Here is a 25,881-nt window from a genome sequence, read left to right on the forward strand (position 1 = left end):
TACAATCATTTTTGTATTTTTTTTGGTCATTTTTCTCATAAAATATACAATCATTTTTTTATTTTTTTTGGTCATTTTTCTCATACAATATACAATCATTTTTGTATTTTTTTTGGTCATTTTTCTCATGCAAAATACAATCATTTTTGTATTTTTTTTGGTCATTTTTCTCATACAATATACAATCATTTTTGTATTGTTTTTGGTCATTTTTCTCATACAATATACAATCATTTTTGTATTTTTTTTTGTCATTTTTCTCATACAATATACAATCATTTTTGTATTTTTTTTGGTCATTTTTCTCATACAATATACAATCATTTTTGTATTGTTTTTGGTCATTTTTATCTTAATAAACATTAAAATCTGGTTATATTATTTTTTTGTATTTTTTTTAATTAAATAAAGTCTAAAATCTGGTTATATTATTTTTTTGTATTTTTTTTAATTAAATAAAGTCTAAAATCTGGTTATATTATTTTTTTGTATTTTTTTTAATTAAATAAAGTCTAAAATCTGGTTATATTATTTTTTTGTATTTTTTTTTATTAAAGAAACTGTCAAATCTGGTTATATTATTTTTTTGGTTTTTTTTTTATTAAATAAACACCAAAATCTTGTATTTTAAATTTTTTTTTTTTTTTTTTCTGATTCAGACTCTCCCCAAAACATCTAGTAAATTTTTTAATTTATTTTCCACCCTCCTTGTTCTTTCGTTTATTTTTTTGTTGGCCAGATGTATCTCCTCCACCTCTTCTCTGCAGGCCCAGATTTCGGAGATCAGCATCTGTTTAGTATGCCTGTCCAAGCCACCACCTGATCCTGAAATGTGGGACAAAACAATTAATAAAAATTAGGCAGGCCTACATCTACATTACCTGAAGCTGGGTTAGTTATATGTTACTTTACCTGATGTGGTGGCAGGCTGCGCATCATCACCATCCCTCGGGGGGGTGGCTTGCTGGACTTCTTGCTCCCGTGTTGAAGCTTCATGACGCCCTACGAGAATGAAGAAAATGGAAACAGGATTTTTATAGCTTATAGGCCTGAAAGAGGAATATGATTCACTTTATACAATTTCTTGGACTATTGATGTTTTGAAAAACCCCTCAGGGCAAAACACAGGATTGAAGGCATTCACAAAGATCATGACAAATCTTGTAGCTTTGGTCTACTTTTAAACATGTAAGCCAACCAAGTATACACTGGATCACCTCACCTCTGTGTGAACCCCAAAATGGGTTATTAAAGGGGACAACAATTATGCAAATGAGTCCACATGTGTCACCGACTGCTGAGCAGACTCTCCTTTTACTGTATATTTATTTTTTTTAAAAAGTTTTGTGGTTTTAATAGCACATCTACATAATTTTCACGATTGATCTCACCACAATTTTTAAAAAATGTCATAATTTGAAGGATTTTAAACACAATATTTAGTCGTTCCGAATGAACGTCCAGTTTGACGACAAATTCTTGTGTATCAAAAAATATTACAGTACAACCTGAAATAAAAAACACATGGCGCGGAACAAATCTTACAAAATATATAACAAACTTACTTCTTCTAATCACTCTCCTGATCCTCTTCATTTGTTCCGGCTCACGTTTTTTAAGGTCACACCACCTTTTCCGGATCTGTTCTTTGGACCTTTTCACCCCAAATTTCTGATGGAGACTCCTCCTCACCTTCTCCATTATTTGGGCCTTGACCTTATTAGGGTACTTATATGGCCCATGCCTCCCATCGTAGTCCTCTGCTTTGAGGATGAGGACCATCTCCACCATTTCCTCAAAGGTCATGTTGGAGGCCTTACAACGGATTCGCCGTGCTGCCATATTCTCCATGTGCTTCCAACCAAAAAAAGATGGAAAAGGGGCGGGGAAAATACGACACCATGAACGTCAGGGGCGGGGAGACGTGCGTAAAGTCCCACATGCGCGTGTATAAAGGGCTACCACGTGAGTAAAAGGGGCGTTCACAGTTTGTGGAAGACGGCGGAGATAACGATCGGGTCAAAGACCGGTATGTAACTACATTTTACATGTTATTCTTGATTGAATGATTTTGTGGCCTACATCTTAGGTTCATAAATTAAAACATAGCTAGTTTGAAATTTGAAGGTAATGGTCCGCTATAGTGCCGTCGTACGTAAACAACGCTTTGATTATGCATTTTGATCCAACTACTGTTGTGTGGGCAATCTCGGTTCTCATCAGGATGTCTTCTAAAAACAAGTCGGTTTAAACATGATGCAAATGGTCGCTTTTATGTCTTGACCAAACTATATCGGGAGTGCTTTTCTCTAACTAACGTTTCATACACAAATGAGGATGAGATCTGGCTTATTAGTTCAACACAACTGGTCATCTGTTTCCTAGGAACTGACCCAACATGATCTGCTGCCAATTCATCCTTGTCGTTTTTGCGACGGAAGATAAGGGGCGGGGGGGAGACATCATTTTTTTTTAAGCATGGGCGGATGTCGTGTGCGGAGTGTATATAAGGCTCGAACACATGTAGCGTCCATACGACCGGGTTGCGTAAGAAAGACGTTTGAACGACAAGCGTGTAGGTATGCTTCGAACTTGGGACAGCAGTGGCATATTCAGGAAAGACAGACATTTAAAGGAGCAATAAGCCAAAATTGTTTGGGGCAGAAATAACTAACTTTACATTATATCAGTCTTGATTTCATGTCCTCATTGTCCCTTTTTGCTTTTAAGCAGCTGTAATCCTTTGCATAAATCATCACTTCCTGGTTCTCTGGCTCCCTCTCAAATTTATCAGGGGAGCTTGTCACTGTGGTCTAAGCTGTGTGTCTAAAAATCCAACAAAACAATGCTAATAATTTTAGAAATTAAAATATGCCCTGCTTTTATTTTTTTGGGGTTCTGTGTGTCTCTTTACTTCACAGAAACATGAAATAAATTTAAAACCAAAAGTGAAACTAGAGGCACATTATATGTATGCACTTGTATGTCTCTAGACACTGTAAACAGTCATTTCCTCCAAAAATATAGTTATCCATTAGTGACCCTTTAAGGGCTAGCTTGTGAGAAAGAGTAATTGACTTTATAGATTGTGTATTGACATTATTTTTTTATCCTTGGTTTTGGACAGGAAAAGATGAATCTCTTTAACCGACCCGAATTCTTGGAGATCTTCATTGATCGGTGGCAAGAACTTCCTGTTCTGTGGGCCACCAAAGACCCCATATCTAGAAATAGAGAGTTGCGCAAAACTGCACTGGAGAGCCTGCTCCCACTTGTGCGGAGACAGGTGGGGTTTGATGTGACAACTGACCAGTTGGAGGTCAAAATTGGGACCTTGAGAGGCACCTACAGGAAGGCACGCAACAAGGTCTTGGCTTCGATGAGGTCTGGAGCTGGAGCAGGGCGGGTATTTAAACCCAAGTTGTGGTACTACAGCAAACTGAGCTTCCTGGATGAACACCTGGAGGTAAGGGAGTCACTTTCTAGCCTTCCCCCCAGAAGCCACAGAAGGTCCAGCCTTCCCTCCAGCCAACCTGCTGCTCCCTCTGCAGATGAACCCTCTCAGCAGCCTTCCATCCTGGATGAAGATCCGGATTTGCCCAGCTGGAGCCAGGTATATAGTACTTTCAATGTGCAAATGTGTGGTGTTTAAATGTTGTTAAAGAGATGTAAATTAAGATGTTAAAGGTAAATAAAAATTAGATCTAAAAGTGTTATTCCTAAAATTTGTCAGTATTGGCCATGAATTTTTGTGGTGTGATTGACCATAAAACATGGGTCAGAATGATTGGCTTAGCTAAGTCGTGACTAAAAAAAATGCAACAGTCAGGAGCTTAAATAAATAAAACAAAAATTTTTTTAAATAGTAAAACTTTACTTTTTTTCCATACACAGGACGAGACCAGGCAGCAGGAGGATCAGGAAAATGCCAGGCAGGAGGAGGACAAGGTGAGTGGCTTGGAGGAGGCTGCAGGCCCAAGTATCTGTAACGTGGTGGCAGGCCCAAGTGGAGCGGATGAGGTGGCAGGCCAAAGTGGGTTGCCCGAGGTTGCTGGGCCAAGCACAAGATGCCAGGTGTCTCCTCTTCGTCTGCGTCCGAGAAGGCAGGTGAGGGATACAAGGGTGCGTGACGCCTCACTAGCCCTCATTCGGGACGCCCATGCAACCCTTCAACAGCCTCCCACTGCTCAGGAGGGATTTGTAACAGTGGTTTTGGCCAAAATGTCAGAAATGACATTAGACCAACGCCTCCTCTTTGAGGGCCTCCTCATCACCCTCGCAAATCAGGGGGTGAGGGGTCTTCTCACGGAGGACACTGTGATTTGCCGCCATCCCCATCCTCACACACCACATAACTCCCAAGCTCCCCCACCTTCTTCTTCTTCTCATGCTCCTTCTCAAGCTCCCCCACCTTCTTCTTCTTCTTCTTCTCATGCTCCTTCTCAAGCTCCCCCACCTTCTTCTTCTTCTTCTTCTTCTCATGCTCCTTCTCAAGCTCCCCCACCTTCTTCTTCTTCTTCTTCTTCTCATGCTCCTTCTCAAGCTCCCCCACCTTCTTCTTCTTCTCATGCTCCATCTGAACATTCTTCTTCCTCTTCTTCTCCTGCTCCTTCTGAACATTCTTCTTCCTCTTCTTCTCCTGCTCCATCTGAACATTCTTCTTCCTCTTCTTCTCCTGCTCCATCTGAACATTCTTCTTCCTCTTCTTCTCCTGTTCCTTCTGAACATTCTGCTTCCTCTTCTTCTTCTACTACTCCTCCTCCTTCTACTCCTCCTCCTTCTACTGCTCCTCCTCCTTCTACTCCTCCTCCTTCTACTGCTCCTCCTCCTTCTACTCCTCCTCCTTCTACTGCTCCTCCTCCTTCTAGTGCTCCTTCTACTGCTCCTCCTCCTTCTACTCCTCCTCCTTCTACTCCTCCTCCTTCTACTACTCCTCCTCCTTCTACTACTCCTCCTCCTTCTACTGCTCCTCCTCCTCCTCCACCTCCTCCTCCACCACCGTCGGCTACTCATCCTCCACCACCTTCGTCTACTCCTCCTCCTGGCATGAGTACTACCCCTGTGGCACCACCTCCAGCCAGGCAGAAGAGGAAGGCTGCTGAGAAGGCTGCAGAGAAGGTGAAAGAGCAGGCTGCAGGGAAGCCACCAAGGAAGGCCTTGAAGAAATCCAGAAAGTGACTCCCTTACTTCCATGTGGTGTACCAGAGTTCAGGCTGCTGTAGTACCACAACCTGGTGACATCTGCCTGCCCTGCTCCAGTTTCTGACCTCGGGGAGTCCAAGACCTTGATGCGTGACTTCCTGAATGAACCTCTCAAGTCCCCATTTTGGCCTCCAACTGATCACCAGTCACATCAGGCCACACCTGGCTGTGCACAAATGGCAGCAAGCTCTCCAGTGCTGACTTTTGCATAGTAAATTTATTTTTATTACCAAAATAAATGGTACATTTTTTTTTTACAGTTCATACTTGTCCTTGTATTTTTTTACATTTCAATTTTGCAAGTGAGAAGGCAGGTTCTTATTTTTTAAAAATTGGATATAAGGTGTAATTTGAAAGGGACACATGAGATAAGACAAAGCAATAAGGTTTCTATGGGGGGAACTTGACATTACAAAAAAAAAAAGGATTTGCATTTTTTTTAAATTTAAAATTAAGGTGAATATTAAAAGCAGGATTTAAAACACACGACCAAAATAAGGTGACAATAAAAAAAAAAAAAAATATTGAGTCCAGTAAGAAAAAGGTTCCACCTAATTTTAAGGAACTCTGTGTGAATATCTTAAAAAAAAATTATTATATTGCTGTTTTGTGCCCTTACAAAAAATTGTGTAAAGCGCTGCAAATAAACGATTAAATAATGTTGGAAGCGACACGAATGTGCTATCTCCATTCCAAACGCTAGTTTTACCTATGTTGGTCTCCAGTGTCTAAGTTTTTGACAGGTTTCTTAGCATACACACGACCGAGTTTCTCGTTTAAAAAACAGCCCGATGAAGAACTCGTCGAGCCAAAATCCACTGCCATCGAGAAAATAGAGAACCTGCTCTCTATTTGCTCGACGAGTTCCTCGGCGGCTCCATCGGGCCGAAAATGTACACACGACCGAGTTTCTCGACAGAATCCGGCTCTTCACCGAGATTCTCGACGAATTCTGCCGAGAAACTCTGTCGTGTGTACGAGGCCTCAGTGTTTGTATATGCCGTGCTCATGTGACTGACTGCCCGGCCCACCTCTCTCCTCTCTGCTCTCACGTCTTACGTCTCTCCTGGCATCAGGAGATACGTGAGAGCAGAGAGCAGAGAGGTATAGAGAAGAGAGGCGGGCCGGGCCATCACATGAGTGCGCCATATACAAACACTGAGAAACGAGGTAACATCTGCACCGAGCGCTCTACCGGGAGGGGTGGGGCTAAACATCGATTATTACGGTTGCATGTATCGGTGCCGCATCGGGGACACCCGAATCGCAATGCAGCGATTAAATTCGACACCCCTATAATATAGTACAGTAAATTTAAAGGTTTATTTAACCACTTAAGCCCCGGACCAATATGCTGCCTAAAGACCCAAGGGGTTTTTACAGTTCGGGACTGCGTCGCTTTAACAGACAATTGCGCGGTCGTGCGACGTGGCTCCCAAACAAAATTGGCGTCCTTTTTTCCCCACAAATAGAGCTTTCTTTTGGTGGTATTTGATCACCTCTGCGGTTTTTATTTTTTGCACTATAAACAAAAATAGAGCGCCAATTTTGAAAAAAATGCAATATTTTTTACTTTTTGCTATAATAAATATCCCCCAAAAACATATATAACAATTATTTTTTTCCTCAGTTTAGGCCGATACGTATTCTTCTACTTATTTTTGGTAATAAAATAATCGTTTATCGGTTGGTTTGCGCAAAATTTATAGCGTTTACAAAATAGGAGATAGTTTTATTGCATTTTTATTTTTTTAATTTTTTTTACTACTATTGGCGGCGATCAGCGATTTTTTTCGTGACTGCGACATTATGGCGGACACTTCGGACAATTTTGACACATTTTTGGGACAATTGTCCTTTTCACAGCAAAAAATGCATTTAAATTGCATTCTTTATTGTGAAAATGACAGTTGCAGTTTGGGAGTTAAACACAGGGGGCGCTGTAACCTTTAGGGTTCAGTGTGTGTGTGTTTACAACAGTAGGGGGGTGTGGCTGTAGGATTGACATCATCGATCGAGTCTCCCTAATAAAAGGGATCACTCGATCGATGCGCCGCCATAGTGAAGCACGGGGAAGCCGTGTTTACACACGGCTCTCCCCGTTCTTCAGCTCCGGGGAGCGATCGCGACAGAGCGGCTATAAACGAATAGCCGCGCCGTCGTCCCGGATCGCTCCCCGAGGCTTGCCGACCTCCGCATGTACCGGGGGGGGTCCCGATCGGACCCCCCACCCGCGTCAAGCAGAGGACGTATAGGTACGTTGATGTGCCTGTCCGTGCCATTCTGCTGACGTATATTTACATGAGGAGGTCGGCAAGTGGTTAAAATATCTAGGATCCTGATATCCTCAATCTCTCGATCAGTGTTTCTCAAGCTTTTTTTCTGGCAAGGCACCTTTTAAAATTATGGATTTTCCGACAGCAAAAATTTGAGAGCTGGTTCTCAAATTTTCCGACGGGAAAAGTTCTTGTTGGAAATTCCGATCATCTGTATGCAATTCCGACGCGCAAAAGAACACGCATGCTCGAAATCAATGAACTTAATTTTTCTCGGCTCGTTGTAGGTTTGTACGTCACCTCGTTCTTGACGGTCGGAATATTGTGTGTATGCAAATAAAGTTTGAGCCAGAATTCAGTTGGAAAAAAATCCACAGTTTTCTTGTCGGAATTTCCGATCGTGTGTACGTGGCATTAGGCTTTGCAATACTAAAAATTGTTAACCAGTGGTCATAGTTTCTAAACCTTTTAAGCTATCAGGTTGTGCTTAGTAAATCTCCCTCTTCATGGAAGACATGTCGAGGAAGCACTGTTTGTATTCACAAAGGCCTGTGCAATTCAGAAAACACTGAAAACTAAGGTGTGAATGTCTCCAGTATCCAATTCTTACCTTCATTCATTCTAATGCAGGCTTCTTTGCACCAATAAATTGCAACTATAATGTAAAATATGTGCAATATATTGTAAAGTATATGCAATATAAATGCCTAAAATTTGTGAATTTATGAAATTCCCAGATCTGGAACAATAAACCGAATTTGCAGAAGAAATGTTGTGAAAGGAAGCCTAACAACATTACAGAAAACCCAGAGGTATGGTTGACTTAGTAGACTATCTGACTTTAGCCAAGTTGCAATGTTTTCTTTATAGTATTAGCAGGCTACTAATGGAATTTGATGAGGATATGCTCATTAAAATCTAAAATGAGGAAATTGGCTTGCACATTTCTAAGCAGCACACATCAAACTTGTATTTTAGAATTTTTCCACATGTTATTTGATGTGTGGAAAGTCCCAGCTATTCAGATATCTTCAACAATCTTCCTATGTAGAGTGGATGTATTTGAAAGAACCAGCTGCAAAATAGAATCTGACAAATAATTCTGGACCAAAATGAACAGAATAAAACAACCTCTCAGATGTTTTGGCTAATAAGGCAAACTAGGATTTTCAATTTTACAATTGCTAAAGATGTAGTTGTCAATCATTATGACAATTATGAAAAGTTCTTCTACAGTTTTTCTATGCAGGTCTATGATACATAAAATACACGTACAGATGAAATATTCCACCTTGCTTGTATCATATCCTAAGGTTTCCAGTTGTACCATTGACAGGCAAAAGCAGGTGAGAATCCAAATGTTTATGTGCATACTTTTTCATATTTTCATCACATGCAACATTCATAAACCAGTCTGTGCATTAGTCAGAGCTGCTGATGAGCCAGTACAACCGGCCCTGTTGTACTGGGCCAGGCGTCCTCAGCTCAGCAGGGGGGCGGCCTCACAGATAGTCAGTGCATAAGAAAAAAAAGCGGGCTTTCTAAATTAAACCTCTCTCTGATGATGTGTGCTGGGACTATTTTTTCTCATTTTCGGGCGCATGCACAGTGCATTCTGCAGCCGCTTCGCTTTTGCTCCGGCTGCAACGATATACTGCAGTGCACTGTACATTACTATTTCACCATCTATAACACACAGGTAGCAGTTAGCAGGTTCTCTGTCACAGTGTGTCACATGACATGGCTGTTGGGTGCTGATGTTGTTAACTTATTGGTCATAAGGTAACAACATCAGCACCCAAGAGCCATGTCATGTGACACACTATGACAGTGCCAGCCAAGATAGAGCACCTGCCTCTGTGTTATCATAATGCTGATTATCTTAACCTGCCTGCGTTGCAGTTTGTTATCAAGGCTTCCTTCACATTAGGGTTGTCCCGATACCGATACTGAGCATTTGCACAAGTACTTGTACTCGCGCAAATGCTCCCGATGCTTCGCCGATACTTTTTTTTTTTTGGACGGGTGATCTGTCTATTAAAGTGCCCGAATAAGGGGGAGGGGCTGTGACGACGCGCGGCGGGGAACACACAGCTATTCAAATGAAAGCTGTTATGTTCCCTGAGCGCCGAACAACTAGACGGCGGGGGAGACCTACTCAAAGCCGATATTGGGAGACACAACGGTGCATATGGGGGGAGACATGGCTGCATTTGGGGGACACAAGGGGAGCCATGGTTGCAATTTGGGGGGAGACATGGCTGCGTTTGGGGGGAGACATGGCTGCGTTTGAGGGGAGACATGGCTGCGTTTGGGGGGAGACATGGCTGCGTTTGGGGGGAGACATGGCTGCATTTTGGGGGGAGACATGGCTGCGTTTGGGGGGAGACATGGCTGCGCTTGGGGGGAGACATGGCGGCTGCATTTGGGGGGAGACATGGCTGCATTTTATAAAAAAGTATCGGTATCGGCGAGTACATGAAAAAAAGTATCGGTACTTGTACTCGGTCCTAAAAAAGTGGTATCGGGACAACCCTACTTCACATGTCTCCCGTGGTGCACAGCAGCACACATGCACCCACTGTATCTCAAGCACAGACCGACATACAAGTACATTGGTTCGTGTAGCCGGGCCGTCTGGATGCAGTATACTGTATATGCGGAGGGCGGTCTGAAATTGGTAGAAATTGCATACGCCTGTGGCTCAGCACTATTCTACGGTACCTAAAAATCACCATAGGTTGCACTGTAAACACTTTAACGGGTTACCAGTTTAGAGTTACACAGGAGGTCTGTAGCTAAAATGATTGCTTTCGCTCTGATGTTTACACCAAAACCTCACAAGTGTGGTGCGATTACCGCTTACAGGCCTGAAATAAAGTCATACAGATCCTTCCTTATTTACCTTGGCGTCTATTTTACGAACCTTTCATGAAATTAATTTGTGCTGTCTGAAGGTAAGAAGGGAATTTAAATACATCAAGGGGGTGAATAAGGTTCAGGAGGGCAGTTTTTCAACATGAAACCAAATTTAAGAACACAGGGCCATGACCTTAAACTAACTGGAGGAAAGTTCAAAACGTATTATTTTACTGAAAGGGTAGTTGATGTTTGGAAAATACTTCCAGCAGAGGTAGTGAGTCAGTCAACAATAAGTGGCTTTAAACATGCTTGGGACAAACATAGTTTACTCTATACCCAAAAAAAGTTAACAAAAAATGGGCAGACTCGTTGGATTACTCAGTCTTTTTAGTGTTGTCACTTTTCTATGTTTCCATCATTACCTGGGGCAGTCTTTGTAAGGAGACCCATAATAAGCCAATGGTCGTAGTGCGCAACCTTTTCTTTCAAGAGGACTATGTTGCTCACTTGTAGGTTGGATTTGCACGTTTGCCTTTTGCCATGACCTTGAAGGATGGATGCAAAGATACTTATTTTTCCGAATCCAGAAGACATTGGCAAGGTGCTTGCTCGTGGTGATGTTAAACCAGCAGGGCAGTGACCAACCAGGCATTTCACCAGGAACAATAAGGGGAGTCTGAGAAAGTATTATTTTACTGAAAGGGTAGTTGCTTGGAATAAACTTCCAGCAGAGGTAGTGAGTCAGTCAGCAATAAGTGACTTTAAACATGCATCACTGAACAGATGTGTAGCGCTCACCCCCGAAGGAGCCGCTGGTTATAGATTGGGATGGCGTGTTACCTCTGTGAGCGTCTAGGGGTAGATGATGATAAGAGCAGCAATGATGGAATGTCCAAACAGAAGGTGTCTATTCTTGTGCTTTATTTTACCCAACACGGTAAACAGTAAAACTTGAGGTAGATAGTAGAGGTGTAAAGGAAGGAGAAGTAGTAGATTCAGGCTCAACCGTATGGAAACAGTCCTGCTTCCAATGACACTTTACTTTCATCGCCACTCCAGCCGGAGTGGGTATAGTGTACCTGGACAGGCCTCTCACACCGACCTGGCAGCCAGGGTATCACTCGGAACTTTGAGAGGGACAGGTCTCTGCCTCAGACCTGGCCTCAGAACTTAGGTTATGGAGACTGTTCTCCTCAGTGAACTTCTTCTTGTCTGGATCTTTCTCAGGTAGTTTCAATTGGGTTACCGACTGACAGGTGGTCAACATCCACCACCTCAGTGTCCGGTTACCTCGATCCCCGGTGGATTGTCTAGGCCCTGTTGGACCGCCAGCCTCTCATTGGCGCTCCTCAGATGGACTCCCCACCGAACAGCTATCCCACATGGGATCTCCTCAGAGTTGGAGCCCAGTCGATTACTGGAGCCCCGCCACATTTTTAAATGTTCTGGGCTAACATGGTCCCGGAACCAGGAATACCGCATGGCACGCGCACCCCGGTCTGGTAGGCCACATCGCCGGGGAGCCGTGATGTGTGGTCACCCTGAAGGTGGGCGCCACACCAGGAACAAGAACCCCGCCTAATGGCGTCTGCTCCAGAAGTACCTTCTCCCAGCATGCCCCACGAGGGAAAACCCCTCCTGATTGGCTGCTAGCAAGAGGCACCCCAGCCTGGACTCCACTGCTGCCATCTACTGCCCTGGGGTGGAACAACACCACAGCAACAACAGAATGAGCCCACAATACAGCCCAGCTGAAGCAGAGACCCTAATTAGACAAATCAACTGGATGAGAGCTAACTAACTCTCTCATCCCCCCTTAGATTTAAGATAGCACCTGTATCTGAAAGTACACAGGCGCTTCAGATGCAAACATGCATCGCTGGACAGATTGGACTTCAAATATTGAATTTATTTTGTAGAGCAGGGTATCCTTAGATTGTTATCTATCTCCTGAAAATGCACATAACGTTGAACAAAACGAATGGTAACCTTTTCTTCTTGTGGATTTTCCTTGATGGTGGAAGGACCTTTGCAAAAGTGCCATCCACTACAAAATTTATGGACCTCAGTATTTTTTGCAAATTGATGAGTAACATTGATAAGTCTTGTATTAGCTGGTATAACAGAAGATCACTATGAAAAAGAATTCAAAACAGTGAGAAATTATATTTGACTTCACAGAAGTGTTGAGTGTAAAGGTATTAGCTCTGATTTCCTTATCAGACTCAGAATCAACCAGTTCAAACGTCAGTGAGAATTGTGATGGGGTTATCATTGTTGTGATACCATCAGAACCCGAGAAAGTTTCTGTTGATTCCTTGAACGATGACACTGTAACATTTGCTGAATGTCGGCTATAACAACAACTGGATAATGTCTGAAGCAAAGCAAAACTCCTGTAAGGTTGTTGTTCAGATTAGGGGTGGTGGGAAGAACATCACTGAGCGAAAACCCTTAATATTGAGTATTTGACTTGAAGAAAACCCTCATATGGTCTGGCTTATGAGGATGGTACACGACAAAGCATTGGAGGTACAGACATTCTTCTCTTCCCTAAGAGTTGGGGCAAACACTTTGTTGACTTTATGTAAAAGATCATGATGAGACTCAGCATGATCTCTTGCATAAAGTCAACAAAGTGTTTTTTCATCTCAGGTTTTTTGTGCAGGGTGCGTTGTAGAGAAATAAATTGTGCTTCTGCATGCAAAACATTATTTGGTAGTTTCTTTCTTGAAGCACAAAATCGTAGTTGTGCCACCCAGCTGTTGGTATTGTTCTGATAGAACTCCTTTTTCAAAGTTTTTAAGAACTCCTTTCACGGTGGCTGTTGAATCATTCTCTTGTTGTTACATCAAACACTGTGGTGCCAACATTTTCATTCAAGAAAGGAAGGGCCTTGTTATAGCCTTGTGTAAAAAACTGTTGCATGCCTTTATTGTAAAGTCTTTCTTGTATGTGGTAGTGATGTGGGCACTGTTCGAAACAAGTAATGTGACCATTTGGCAGGATATGTGTCTTGAAAGAAGAAAGTGTGGATGATCTCCTGACATTAATCAAATAGATGTTGCCTATGATGACCCAGCCTAGGTCCAGGCATTGGGCATATAGTGTGTCATGTGGCCCGCTGATTTGTTAGAAAGCCTTGTGTACCCTTGGGATGTGTCTGCCAAGAAGCAAGAGAATATCGTAGTTTCTGCCAAGAGCTGATATTTGGTAAACTATGCAAAAGTGGTGAGAGGCAGCTGCAGGAGTAGGGATCTCCTCAGTGTTGGATAGAATCCGGTTGTACTCTATGAGAGTGGGCAATGGTATTTTTGTACTGCCATTCAGGGAAGCTACTACAAGAACAGTGGCTCATCCTACCTGAAACTCCTGTAATGCCAGCATAGGGGCTCAGGGTGTATGATAAGGAGTCTCCTGGTATGTTTAACCACTTAAGGACCGCCTCCTGCAGATATACGTCGGCAGAATGGCACGGCTGGGCACAAGCACGTACCTGTACGTCCTCTTTAAGTGCCCAGCCGTGGGTCAAAGCTCCGTGACCGCGGCCGCGAACCCGATCGCCGCCGGAGTCCCGCGATCAGTCCCCGGAGCTGAAGAACGGGGAGAGCTGTGTGTAAACACAGCTTCCCCATTCTTCACAGTGGCAGCTTCATTGATCGTGTGTTTCCTAATATAGGGAAACATGATCAATGGTGTCACACGTCCAGCCCCGCCCCCCTACAGTTAGAAAAACATATGAGGTCACACATAACCCCTACAGCTCCCCCTAGTGGTTAACTCCCAAACTGAAATTGTAATTTTCACAGCAAACAATGCATTTTTATGGCATTTTTTGCTGTGAAAATGACAATGGTCCCAAAAATGTGTAAAAATTGTCCGATGTGTCCGCCATAATGTCGCAGTCACGAAAAAAATCGCTGATCACCGCCATTAGTAGTAAGCATTTTTTTTTTTTATATAAAAATGCAATAAAGCTATCTCCTATATTGTAAACGCTATAAATTTTGCGCAAACCAATCGATAAACGCTTATTGCGATTTTTTTGACCAAAAATAGGTAGAAGAATATGTATAGGCCTAAACTGAGGAAAAAAATAGTTTTTTTATATCTTTTTGATGGATATTTATTATAGCAAAAAGTAAAAAATATTGATTTCTTTTCAAAATTGTCGCTCTATTTTTGTTAATAGCACAAAAAATAAAAACCGCAGAGGTGATCAAATTCCACCAAAAGAAAGCTCTATTTGTGGGGAAAAAAAGGACGCCAATTTTGTTTGGGAGCCACATCGCACGACCGCGCAATTGTCAGTTAAAGCGACGCAGTGCCGAATCGCAAAAACTGGCCGGGCCCTTTACCTGCATAGAGGTCCGGGTCTTAAGTGGTTAACAGGTCAAAAAGCTTTAATCATGCAAGAGACCTGTTACTCTGATCATCTAGAACTGTGTACGGTTTACTTACACTTACAGTTTTTTTTCAGGATGACCCCTGGGGTATACATAAACTAAGCATATTTTGGCACAGGATTTGTCACAAGCCCTTCTCCACAGACATCTGTACGTGTAAAGAAAACTGGAGCATGGGACACTGTTTGGCCGGTGCTCTCTCCACCATACTTTGCTTTGGGAGGATTACCTGTGGACAGAGTGGGACTGAAATAGATAAAGCGCTTGCACACTATCATCACTGTCACATTTTATGCACTTTTTAGTAGCCTTACAGTTTTTTGCATATTGTTCTGTGGAAGCACAGCATTTGAAGTACATTTCTTTAAAAGCTTTATGTTTTCTTACAGGGGTTTCTTTTCAAAACTGAAACATTTTCTAAGTGGGTGTGGTTTGTTATGTATAGGACATTGGCAATTTGGGTTCTCAATTTTTGTGTTTTGATCAGTCCTTTCAGACACTGGTCCTCTGTGGTCTCCATGTGAAATGCGTGAGCTTGTGGGCCTTGGCGAAGGTGGACCTAGAGGGTTGGACTCCCCAAAGGTGAAGCTTGGATCATTCTTAGGCCCCGTACACACGACAGAGTTTCTCGGCAGAATTCAGCGAGAAACTCGGTCAGAGCCGGATTCTGCCGAGAAACTCTGTCGTGTGTACACTTTCGGCCCGATGGAGCCGCCGAGGAACTCGTCAAGAAAATAGAGAACATGTTCTCTATTTTCTCGTTGTTCTATGGGAGAACTCGGCCCGCCGAGCTCCTCGGTGGCTTCAGGGCTGAACTCGCCGAGGAACTCGATGTGTTTGGCATGTCGAGTTCCTCGGCCGTGTGTACGGGGCCTCAGTATCTGTAATTCTCCAAATAAATTCACAGAAGTAGGAAATGCAAGGAAAGGAAACTATTTTCCTTATACTTTGATGTCCATTTTTCCTGTATACCTGTTACCATACCGTAACTTGGAGACTATTGGGTTGACCCCACGATTAATACCTTGGTAGCCGAGTAGGTAGGTATCAGCCTTGGCGAGTTGAAGAACCAAGAGAAGGTCACAGAGCTCTTAAAACTTTAGATTGTCTCTGTAGATATCATTGTGAAACTTTGCAAGCTTTTAAATAAAGGATTCTAAAAGGTTTCTGAGCTGCCAAAGCTATGCTCAAGACTGTCCCAAGCAGTGCTAATACCTGAGGCATGGTTGTAAATTTGACAGACAGCTTACACTGACAATCTGCAGGAGACCTGCATGGCATCAGCAATATGCTGATCACTGTTGCAATGCTTTCCAGGCTCCTAATATATATATATACAGTGAGGAAAATAAGTATTTGAACACCCTGCTATTTTGCAAGTTCTCCCACTTGGAAATCATGGAGGGGTCTGAAATTGTCATCGTAGGTGCATGTCCACTGTGAGAGACATAATCAAAAAAAAAAATCCAGAAATCACAATTTATGATTTTTTAACTATTTATTTGTATGATACAGCTGCAAATAAGTATTTGAACACCTGTCTATCAGCTAGAATTCTGACCCTCAAAGACCTGTTAGTCTGCCTTTAAAATGTCCACCTTCACTCCATTTATTATCCTAAATTAGATGCACCTGTTTGAGGTCATTAGCTGCATAAAGACACCTGTCCACCCCATACAATCAGTAAGAATCCAACTACTAACATGGCCAAGACCAAAGAGCTGTCCAAAGACACTAGAGACAAAATTGTACACCTCCACAAGGCTGGAAAGGGCTACGGGGAAATTGCCAAGCAGCTTGGTGAAAAAAGGTCCACTGTTGGAGCAATCATTAGAAAATGGAAGAAGCTAAACATGACTGTCAATCTCCCTCGGACTGGGGCTCCATGCAAAATCTCACCTCGTGGGGTCTCAATGATCCTAAGAAAGGTGAGAAATCAGCCCAGGACTACACGGGAGGAGCTTGTCAATGACCTGAAAAGAGCTGAGACCAACGTTTCCAAGGTTACTGTTGGTAATACACTAAGACGTCATGGTTTGAAATCATGCATGGCACGGAAGGTTCCCCTGCTTAAACCAGCACATGTCAAGGCCCGTCTTAAGTTTGCCAATGACCATTTGGATGATCCAGAGGAGTCATGGGAGAAAGTCATATGGTCAGATGAGAGCAAAATATAACTTTTTGGTCATAATTCCACTAACTGTGTTTGGAGGAAGAAGAATGATGAGTACCATCCCAAGAACACCATCCCTACTGTGAAGCATGGGGGTGGTAGCATCATGCTTTGGGGGTGTTTTCTGCACATGGGACAGGGCGACTGCACTGTATTAAGGAGAGGATGACCGGGGCCATGTATTGCGAGATTTTGGGCAACAACCTCCTTCCCTCAGTTAAAACTTTGAAGATGGGTCGAGGCTGGGTCTTCCAACATGACAATGACCCGAAGCACACAGCCAGGATAACCAAGGAGTGGCTCTGTAAGAAGCATATCAAGGTTCTGGCGTGGCCTAGCAAGTCTCCAGACCTAAACCCAATAGAATCTTTGGAGGGAGCTCAAACTCCGTGTTTCTCAGCGACAGCCGAGAAACCTGACTGATCTAGAGAAGATCTGTGTGGAGGAGTGGGCCAAAATCCCTCCTCCAGTGTGTGCAAACCTGGTGAAAAACTATAAGAAACGTTTGACCTCTGTAATTGCAAACAAAGGCTACTGTACCAAATATTACATTGATTTTCTCAGGTGTTCAAATACTTATTTGCAGCTGTATCATACAAATAAATAGTTTAAAAAAATCATACATTGTGATTTCTGGATATTTTTTTTTTGATTATGTCTCTCACAGTGGACATGCACCTACGATAACAATTTCAGACCCCTCCATGATTTCCAAGTGGGAGAACTTGCAAAATAGCAGGGTGTTCAAATACTTATTTTCATCACTGTATATATATATATATATATATATATATATAGCACTACCCCCAGAGGAGCTGCTGGTTGTTTTGAGTGGCACATTTACCTTGTGGCTCTTCTGAATTCCTAGGGGTGCATGGTGCATTTAGTAGAAGTAAAGGAATGTCCGCAATAGGTGCTCTTTGCTGTGCTCTTTATTACCCAGCCGGGTAAAAACAATATAACTTGTGGTGAGGAAAGTAAAGTTGAAGGAAGAAAGGAGAATAGCAAATTCAGGCGTAGTGATAGGGAATCAGTCCTGCTCCCAAACGTAATACTTCTCTGTGCCACTCCTGCTTGAGTGGAATTTGCGTACCCGGACAGGCCTCTCTCACTGACCTGGCAGCCGTAGTATCACTCAAACATTTGTAGGATAAAGTCCCTGCCACAGACCCTCCTTAGGGAACTTGAACTTGAGGAAAAGTCTCTGCCACAAACCCTCCTTGGTGAACGTCAGGGAGACACCTCTGCCACAGGCCCTCTCTGATTGTAGCTACGGAGGCAATCCTCCTTAGGTGAATTACGCCTGGATCTCCTTCTTTATGTCACCCAGCTTCCGACTGACAGGTGATCAATCCTTCAGTGTCCAGCTACCTTGATCCCCGGTGGTTTGTCAAGGCCCTTTTGGACCGTCAGTCTTTTAATGGCGCTCCTCAGGCGGACTCCCCACGGAACAGCACTACCGCTTGGGATCCTTAAAGGTGGGAACCCAGTCGTTCATTGGGTCCTGCTGGCACGCACGCCCCGGCCAGGTAGGCCATAACGCTGGGGCAATCCAAATTAATTTCATTTAGTGGTGTAATTTCAAAACCAGGTGACCAGAAAGAAATCCTCCACCAAGAAGTAAGGATGGCCTCTCACCTCATCAATTCGACCTTTAAAAGGTCACAATGCATAACAATCAATCCCAGGTCCTTTAAGGAACGGTCAGAGGGTCACTTGACAACTCCAAGATGATAATGGAAGGCCCATATATAACAGCAATGCGGTGTATGTGGAAATAAAAAGGAGAGAGATCTAATGCTCTCAATACAAAAACTGCATTTATTTAAAAGACATTTGGCGGTACACTCACATGTTCCTGCACTCTCAGCCGAGTGCGGGCTAACAGTCAGATAAATCCAATCGGTGTGTACAGCATAAGAGCGGCGATCGTGGGTGACGTCACACGTAGTTCCTCCCCCTCGAGGGGGAGAGGCCATCCTTACTTCTTGGTGGAGGATTTCTTTCTGGTCACCTGGTTTTGAAATTACACCACTGAATGAAATTCATTTGGATTTCTCATCTTCACTTTCACTTATGGACTCTGTTCTGTTTTATTTTTATTTTTATATTTAAATATTTGCGCTGCACTGTTTCTACTTTATATGCTATTTTGGGAAATTTATTTGAATGCTGGCTTGCAATTTTCTTTTATTATTTTTTATATTATTTTTCCAGCGCTGAATACCTTCTTTTTGTACATAACGCTGGGGCGCCGTGATGTGGCCACCCTGAAGGTGGGTGCCACACTGGATGAAGAACCAATGGCGTCTGCCCCATAAATACCCTCCGCCAACATGCACAGCAAGGCCAAACCCTCCTGATTGGCTGCTGGGGAAGAGCACCCAAACCTTGACTCCACTGCTGCCACCTACTGCACAGGGGTGGGAAGAACACCCCAGCACAACAGAATGAGCCCACAGCACAGCCAAGCTGAGACAGAGACCCTGTTTTGAACATAACAATTTGGATCAGAGTTTAACTACACTCTGATCTCCCTCTAAATTTACATAGCACCGGTACCTAAAGTAACCAGGCGCTACATATATATATATATATATATATATATATATATATATATATATATATATACACACACATACACAGGTATATAGTAAATGCACTTTTTTTTTTTACTTGCAACCAGCCTCCATGTGTGTGTCAAGTAATGAAGGATGGAAGAACAAGGCTCAAATTATAAAGCATTAATATAAATTAGGGAGAGCTACATTCTATACATTCTAAAGGTTCTGAATGTTCAATTGAGTTTCCAAGTAGGTATATAGAAGGATCATCTAAACAGTTTCTGTGCATAAAAACCAGGGTTCTTGGATATTCAGGTTTAGGGTGTGTGGTTATAGTACTTAATTAGCTGATTTTCCTTAGATGGTAAAACAATGCAATGGGAATAACTACAATCAAAATAAGAATTACAAAAAGGCAATATAACAGGTTAGAAGCTGAACCATATGATGTACCATATGTTTAGTCTTGCAAAACTGAGTAGAGCTGGAACAATTAGCAATCACATCCCCCACCACAGAAGGTGTATGGAATTGTTTGCTTTTCACAGAAAGAATTATTGTAAAGGTATGTCGTACAAATTCAATATTATATTTCAGTCCCGATAGTTCTAGATCACTGCTAATTAATCTCTTACCTGTAAAAACTGAGAAGCAGGGGTGTCAAACTAAATTTCATCGTGGGCCGCATCAGCATTATGATTGCCCTCAAAAGGGCCGGTTGTATCTGTAATGCCTCGTACACATGGCCGGATTTTCAGAGAGAAAAAGTCAGACAGGCTTTTTTTCTAGGAAAGTGCAGCCGTGTGTAGCCTCCATCTGACTTTTTTTTTTCCGAAGTCCGACGGACCTTAGAGAACCTGTTCTCTTTCTTTCCATCGGACTTTCGACTGACTCACGGCGGACTTTTGCACGGTCAAAATTTTGACCGTGTTTACAAGGCATAAGATTAGATGTTCCAAAAAAAAAAGATTAGATGTTCAGCGCATCCCCTCCCCTTTACATTAGATGTCAAGAGACACCCCACCATCAGAGGTTGAGTCCCCCACTCTCCCTTACATCTCAGTGCATCCCCCTTTCCTTATGCTGCTGCTAGGAAGAAGCTGGATGCATTGCTTGAAAGCAGAAAGTAAGGGTCTTGAGTAGGACCAGAGGAGGGCTGGAGCTCTCCTGCAGCTGCTTCGGCCCGCGGGCCTTGTGTTCGGCACTTGTGCTTTAAAGGATCACATGATGGAATGTATAAAAAGTTCCTAGTTACAGAAGCTGTGTAGGTTTGCAATGAGAACAATGTGTAGATAAAAGAGGAAACGGTTAGATTAATAGCTAGTTTGATGTCACACAGAAGCAAAACATTTTCAGATTCTAACTTCTTTTCCTGCTATGGGTCAAAAAAAATTGCTGAGTTTAAACTCTCTTCCACTGTTCACTTTGCATATTTATAATTCTATTTCTTATCTTGCTTTTATTTTTTTTACGTATGCCGAATAGCCGATCTGTACCCATAGTATGAAAGCACACAGGGACTGCACTTGCATTCACAATAGTTTTAATTCTTTACTAATATTTTTCATTATTATAAATCAATCAATCTGATAAAAACAAGTTCTGTTATTACTATAGCTCTAAACTGCAATATCAATAATAGAACTAGACATGATGCATACTAATAAAATTTTACCGATTTAGCTTGCCTGTAAAATCAATACATTAATAAAGACAGACCAATGATAACAGATCTATATTTATAATTTGTGCCAGGAAAACATGAAATATGTTTACAATACATTTGATAGGCATGCTTTGTCTTGTTGAGAAAATAGAAAAATAGATATTCAAACTGTTGAATGACATTGGTAGAAGAGAACTTATGTGATCTATACATATCCGGTTCACACAGGGGCTGCACAACTTGCCGAGCGACTCAGCAAGGCGATCTGCCCAACGACTTCAGAGGCGACTTGCAAAATGACTTCTGTATTGAAGTCAATGCAAGTCACCCTGAAGTCATCCCACAGTAGTACAGGAACCTTTTTCTAAGTCGCTCCTATTAGAACGATTCCATAGTACAGAACGGAGCGCGACTTGTCAGGCGGCTAAGGCCGCGTACACACGATCGGTCAAAACCGATGAAAACGGACTGAAGGTCCGTTTTCATCGGTCCAAACCGATCGTGTGTGGGCCCCATCGGTCAGTTATCCTTCGGTCAAAAAATGTAGAACTTGCTTTAAAATGTAACCGATGGACGCCTAACCGATAGGTCAAAACCGATCGTTGGTATGCAAAAAGCATTGGTTAAAAACCCACGCATGCTCAGAATCAAGTCGATGCATGCTTGGAAGCATTGAACTTCGTTTTTTTCAGCACGTCGTTGTGTTTTACGTCACCGCGTTCTGACATGATCGGTTAATTAACCAATGGTGTGTAAGCGCATCAGTCAGCTTCATCGGGTAACCGATGACAACGGTCCTTCGGAACGTTCTCATCGGATTGACTGATCGTGTGTACACGGCCTTAGTCGCCTGACGAGTTGCGCCTGTGTGAGCCGGCTCTTAGTCATTACTCAACTCTAGGTGGATGGAGTAATCATGTGAGTGCAGTACTCCAGGACTTTACTAAAAAACTTAACTAAATGGACCTTTAGCTTTGAAGTAGCCTGTTCATCAAGCCTTGTAAGTGCCTTTAACTACTTGCCTACTGGGCACTTTTATCCCTATTCCTGCCCAGGCTAATTTACACTGTGAATGACAATTGTTCCGTCATACAACACTGTACCTATTTTTTCCACAAAAATATAGTTTTCTTTTGGTGGTATCTAACCACTTGCAGACCAGCCGCGGCAGCATGGCTTGGCTGGGCGAAACGTCTATATGTCATGTCGCTTCGCCCTGTGGCCACTAGGGGGCAAGCGTGCGGTGCCGATGCGAGTGCCCGGCGGTCATCTTCCTCATGAAGAGAACTGGGCTCGTGCGAGAACCGGGAGCTGTGTGTGTAAACACACAGCTCCCGGTTCTTTCAGGGGGAGAAATTACTGATCATAGGTTCATACAAAGTATGTACAGCGATCTGTAATTTCTCCTAGTCAATCCCATCCCCCTTCAGTTAAAACACACTTTAGGGAACACAATTAACCCCTTGATCGCCCCTCTAGTGTTAACCCCTTCACTGCCAGTGAAATTTTTATAGTAATCGGTGCATTTTTATAGCACTGATAGCTGTAAAAATGGCAACGCTCCCAAAAATGTGTCAATGGTGTCCGATCTGTCCGCCATGTCACAGTCCCGATAAAAATCGCAGATCGCCGCCATTACTATTAAAAAAATAATAATAAAAAAAATACAGGAATTCTATGCCCTATTTTGTAGACGCTATAACTTTTGCGCAAACCAATCAATATAAGATTATAGCAATTTTTTTACCAAAAATATGTAGAAGAATACATATCGGCCTAAACTGAGGGGAAAAAAATTGGATATTTATTATAGCAAAAAGTAAAAAATTGTGTGTTTTTTTCAAAATTGTCGCTGTTCTTTTGTTTATAGCTCAAAAAATAAAAACTGCAAAGGTGATCAAATACCACCAAAGACAGCTCTATTTGTGGGGAAAAAATTACGCAAATTTTGTTTGGGTACAACATTGTACGACCGCACAATTGTCAGTTTAAGCGATGCAGTGCCAAATTGTAAAAAGTGCTCTGATCTGGAAGAGGATAAAATCTTCCGTGGCTGAAGCGGTTACTAACCACTGGGTTTTTTATTATTTATATATTTTTTTTAAAGACTGACATTTTTTAAACATTTTTCATAGTTTGCCAACTGGTAATTTTTCTCCTTCACTGGTGGGCACTGATGAGGAGGCACTGATGAGGCTGCACAAATAGACTGCACTGATAGGTGGCACTGATGGGTTCTGAGAGGCGTCACTGATAGGTGACACTGATGATGAGGCACTGATTGGCGGCACTGGTGGGCACTGTAGTGTCTGCACTGATAATCAGTGCTTTGATTATTAGTCCTGATGTCCATTTAACAGTAGCTGGTTGACAGCTGATCACATGGTAAAGGGCCGCTGCGATTGGCCCTTTACCCCGATTTGTGATCAGCTGAGTCCAAAGGACTCAGCAATCACAGAACACACCCCACACACACTGCAGGAGGTGCCCGGGCAGCACGGTCACGAGAGGATGTCCATGCGCACTCTTCTGGGAACGTAAGCCTGGTTAAAAGAGAAGTATGGCCAAAGCATTTTTGGTCATACTTTTCTTGTTTGTCACAGGTGTGCATTTACTTTTGCTTTACTGTGACCCAGAAACAGAAGCCCACTGTTAACTGATGTGGCAGAACCGCTCCAGGCTCTGGAAGGATCCAGACCATATTGTCAGGAACCATCCAATTACCTGATTTACAGCTGGCTCTGGTTCTCAGCACGTGGCTCAGAGCCAAAGTCAGATGTGCATGTGCCCTCTCCATCAAGCGCTGAAGGGGCAGAGGGGAGAGCAGTTACTGACAGTCTCTGCTCTCCACTCCAAGCAGACTGAGAACTGAGCAATCAGCAGTCATGTGATCTCTCAGTTCTCGATCCTAAAGCCCACGTGGGACAGCTGCAGCATCTCAACATAGAAATGAGTATGAAGGTATATATTTTTTTAGAAACCCCAAACGTATCCTTTGACATTAATAGAGGCATATTCTACGCATTCCTGCCTCTAATTACTGGATTACATTGATGGCATCAACACAGGGCAGGGTCTAGGAACAGCAAAAGCTGCCTGCTGATGGCTTGCACCTCTACCAATGTAGTGCTAGCACTGTTGAATGGACAGCAAAAGTGGGCATGAACAAATGAGCAGCTGTGCCTACTGCAAGAGCTATATCATTCCTTATTGATTTGTCCCACACTCTTTGAGGGGTGCCTGAGTCTAGGTCTGCTTTAAATGGCCCTTAGAAATCAGTTGAATTATCAATCATATTTTATGACACGCCAAGATCAAGGTGCCTGCCTGTTACCGATACAAAAACTGAGGAATTAAAAACATAAAACATTTGCAATAATTACAACCCTGTAATCAAAAACCACAAACAACTCGAGAGAAATGTAGTGAAAACAGATGTGGAATTAGACAGATGCCGAGATACTACACCATGATGATTTCTTCCTGGAATTGTCTTGGTCAAAGGTGAACATATAATTGCTTTACAAATGCTTGCTACATGTGAAAATGGTTTTGCCTACCTGTGAAATTCCCTCAGCATGCAGTCCAGTTCTACCATGTCTAGAAAAATATCACCAGGATCCCGTTAAAAACAAATATGCAAACCAAAAAGTCACATGAATACAAATTAGAGAGATATTTTTTGTACGTATTTGACCTCATGCCTATTTATTTGTTTTTAAGTGGATCCTGCCAATATTTTCCTAGTCGAATTCCCAATAATGGGTGGGTAAGAATGAGACAAGGAAGGATATTGTCTGCAGAACATCAGTACATTAGTGTGTGAGCATCTAACATATGTATGTTAGCAACCAAGATAAATGGATTGCTCGGGTCAAGGCAAAACACATTTCACCGGAACAAGCTGGGTGAAAGTTGTTTTATTGTTTGATTTTTTTTTTTTTACCTCTAAGGCCTTATTCTCATAGGCGCTGACACCTGTAGTTCACAAATGGGCCATATGATTAAGGCAGGTTGAGCCACCTGGTGCTGTATGGAGGTAGCACATTAATGTCTATAGGGACCGCTCATCCCAATTTACTGTGAAGCTGCGGGTGAGACACCCCGAATGCAGACAGTAGGGTTAATTTACTAAAGGCAAACAGACTGTACACTCTGCAAAGTGCAATTGCGCTCTGCAAGAGCAGTTGATCCAGAGCTTAGTAAATGAGCAGAAGCTTCATTGACTTCAATCATGTGCAAGCAAAACTGCTGTTCTTTTGTTTTGTTTTCCTTGCATGTGATTGGGTATTCTTTGTGTCTCTGTCTAAAATATCATGAAACTTATTCCTGTTTCTTTGTTATCTATAGCATAAAATACAGTACACCTGAATCTCCTGAAGAAGCTTTTCGAAGCGAAACAAGTCGAGTGGTAGTGTCTATATATGCCTTTAATAGAACAAATTACATTAAGAAGAAAAAATATTTTATCATGTTTTATTGTTGTAATAAAATGTATAACATTTTATCAATTGTAATCTATTTTCTGATTTGACACCTAAAAAGTCCCAAGGTTTGCTCCTTCCCCTTTTTTCTACGACTATATCGGGATGTGGTGTCTCCTCTGATCTCTTTGCCCTTACCTTTAAACATTAATAGTAGGGTTGTCCCGATACCGATACTAGTATCGGTATCGGGACCGATACCGTGCATTTGCCCGAGTACTTGTACTCGGTGAAAATGCTCCGATGCT

The sequence above is a fragment of the Rana temporaria genome, chromosome 2 (assembly GCF_905171775.1).
Source record: "Rana temporaria chromosome 2, aRanTem1.1, whole genome shotgun sequence".
NCBI classification, from domain to species: Eukaryota; Metazoa; Chordata; class Amphibia; order Anura; family Ranidae; genus Rana; species Rana temporaria.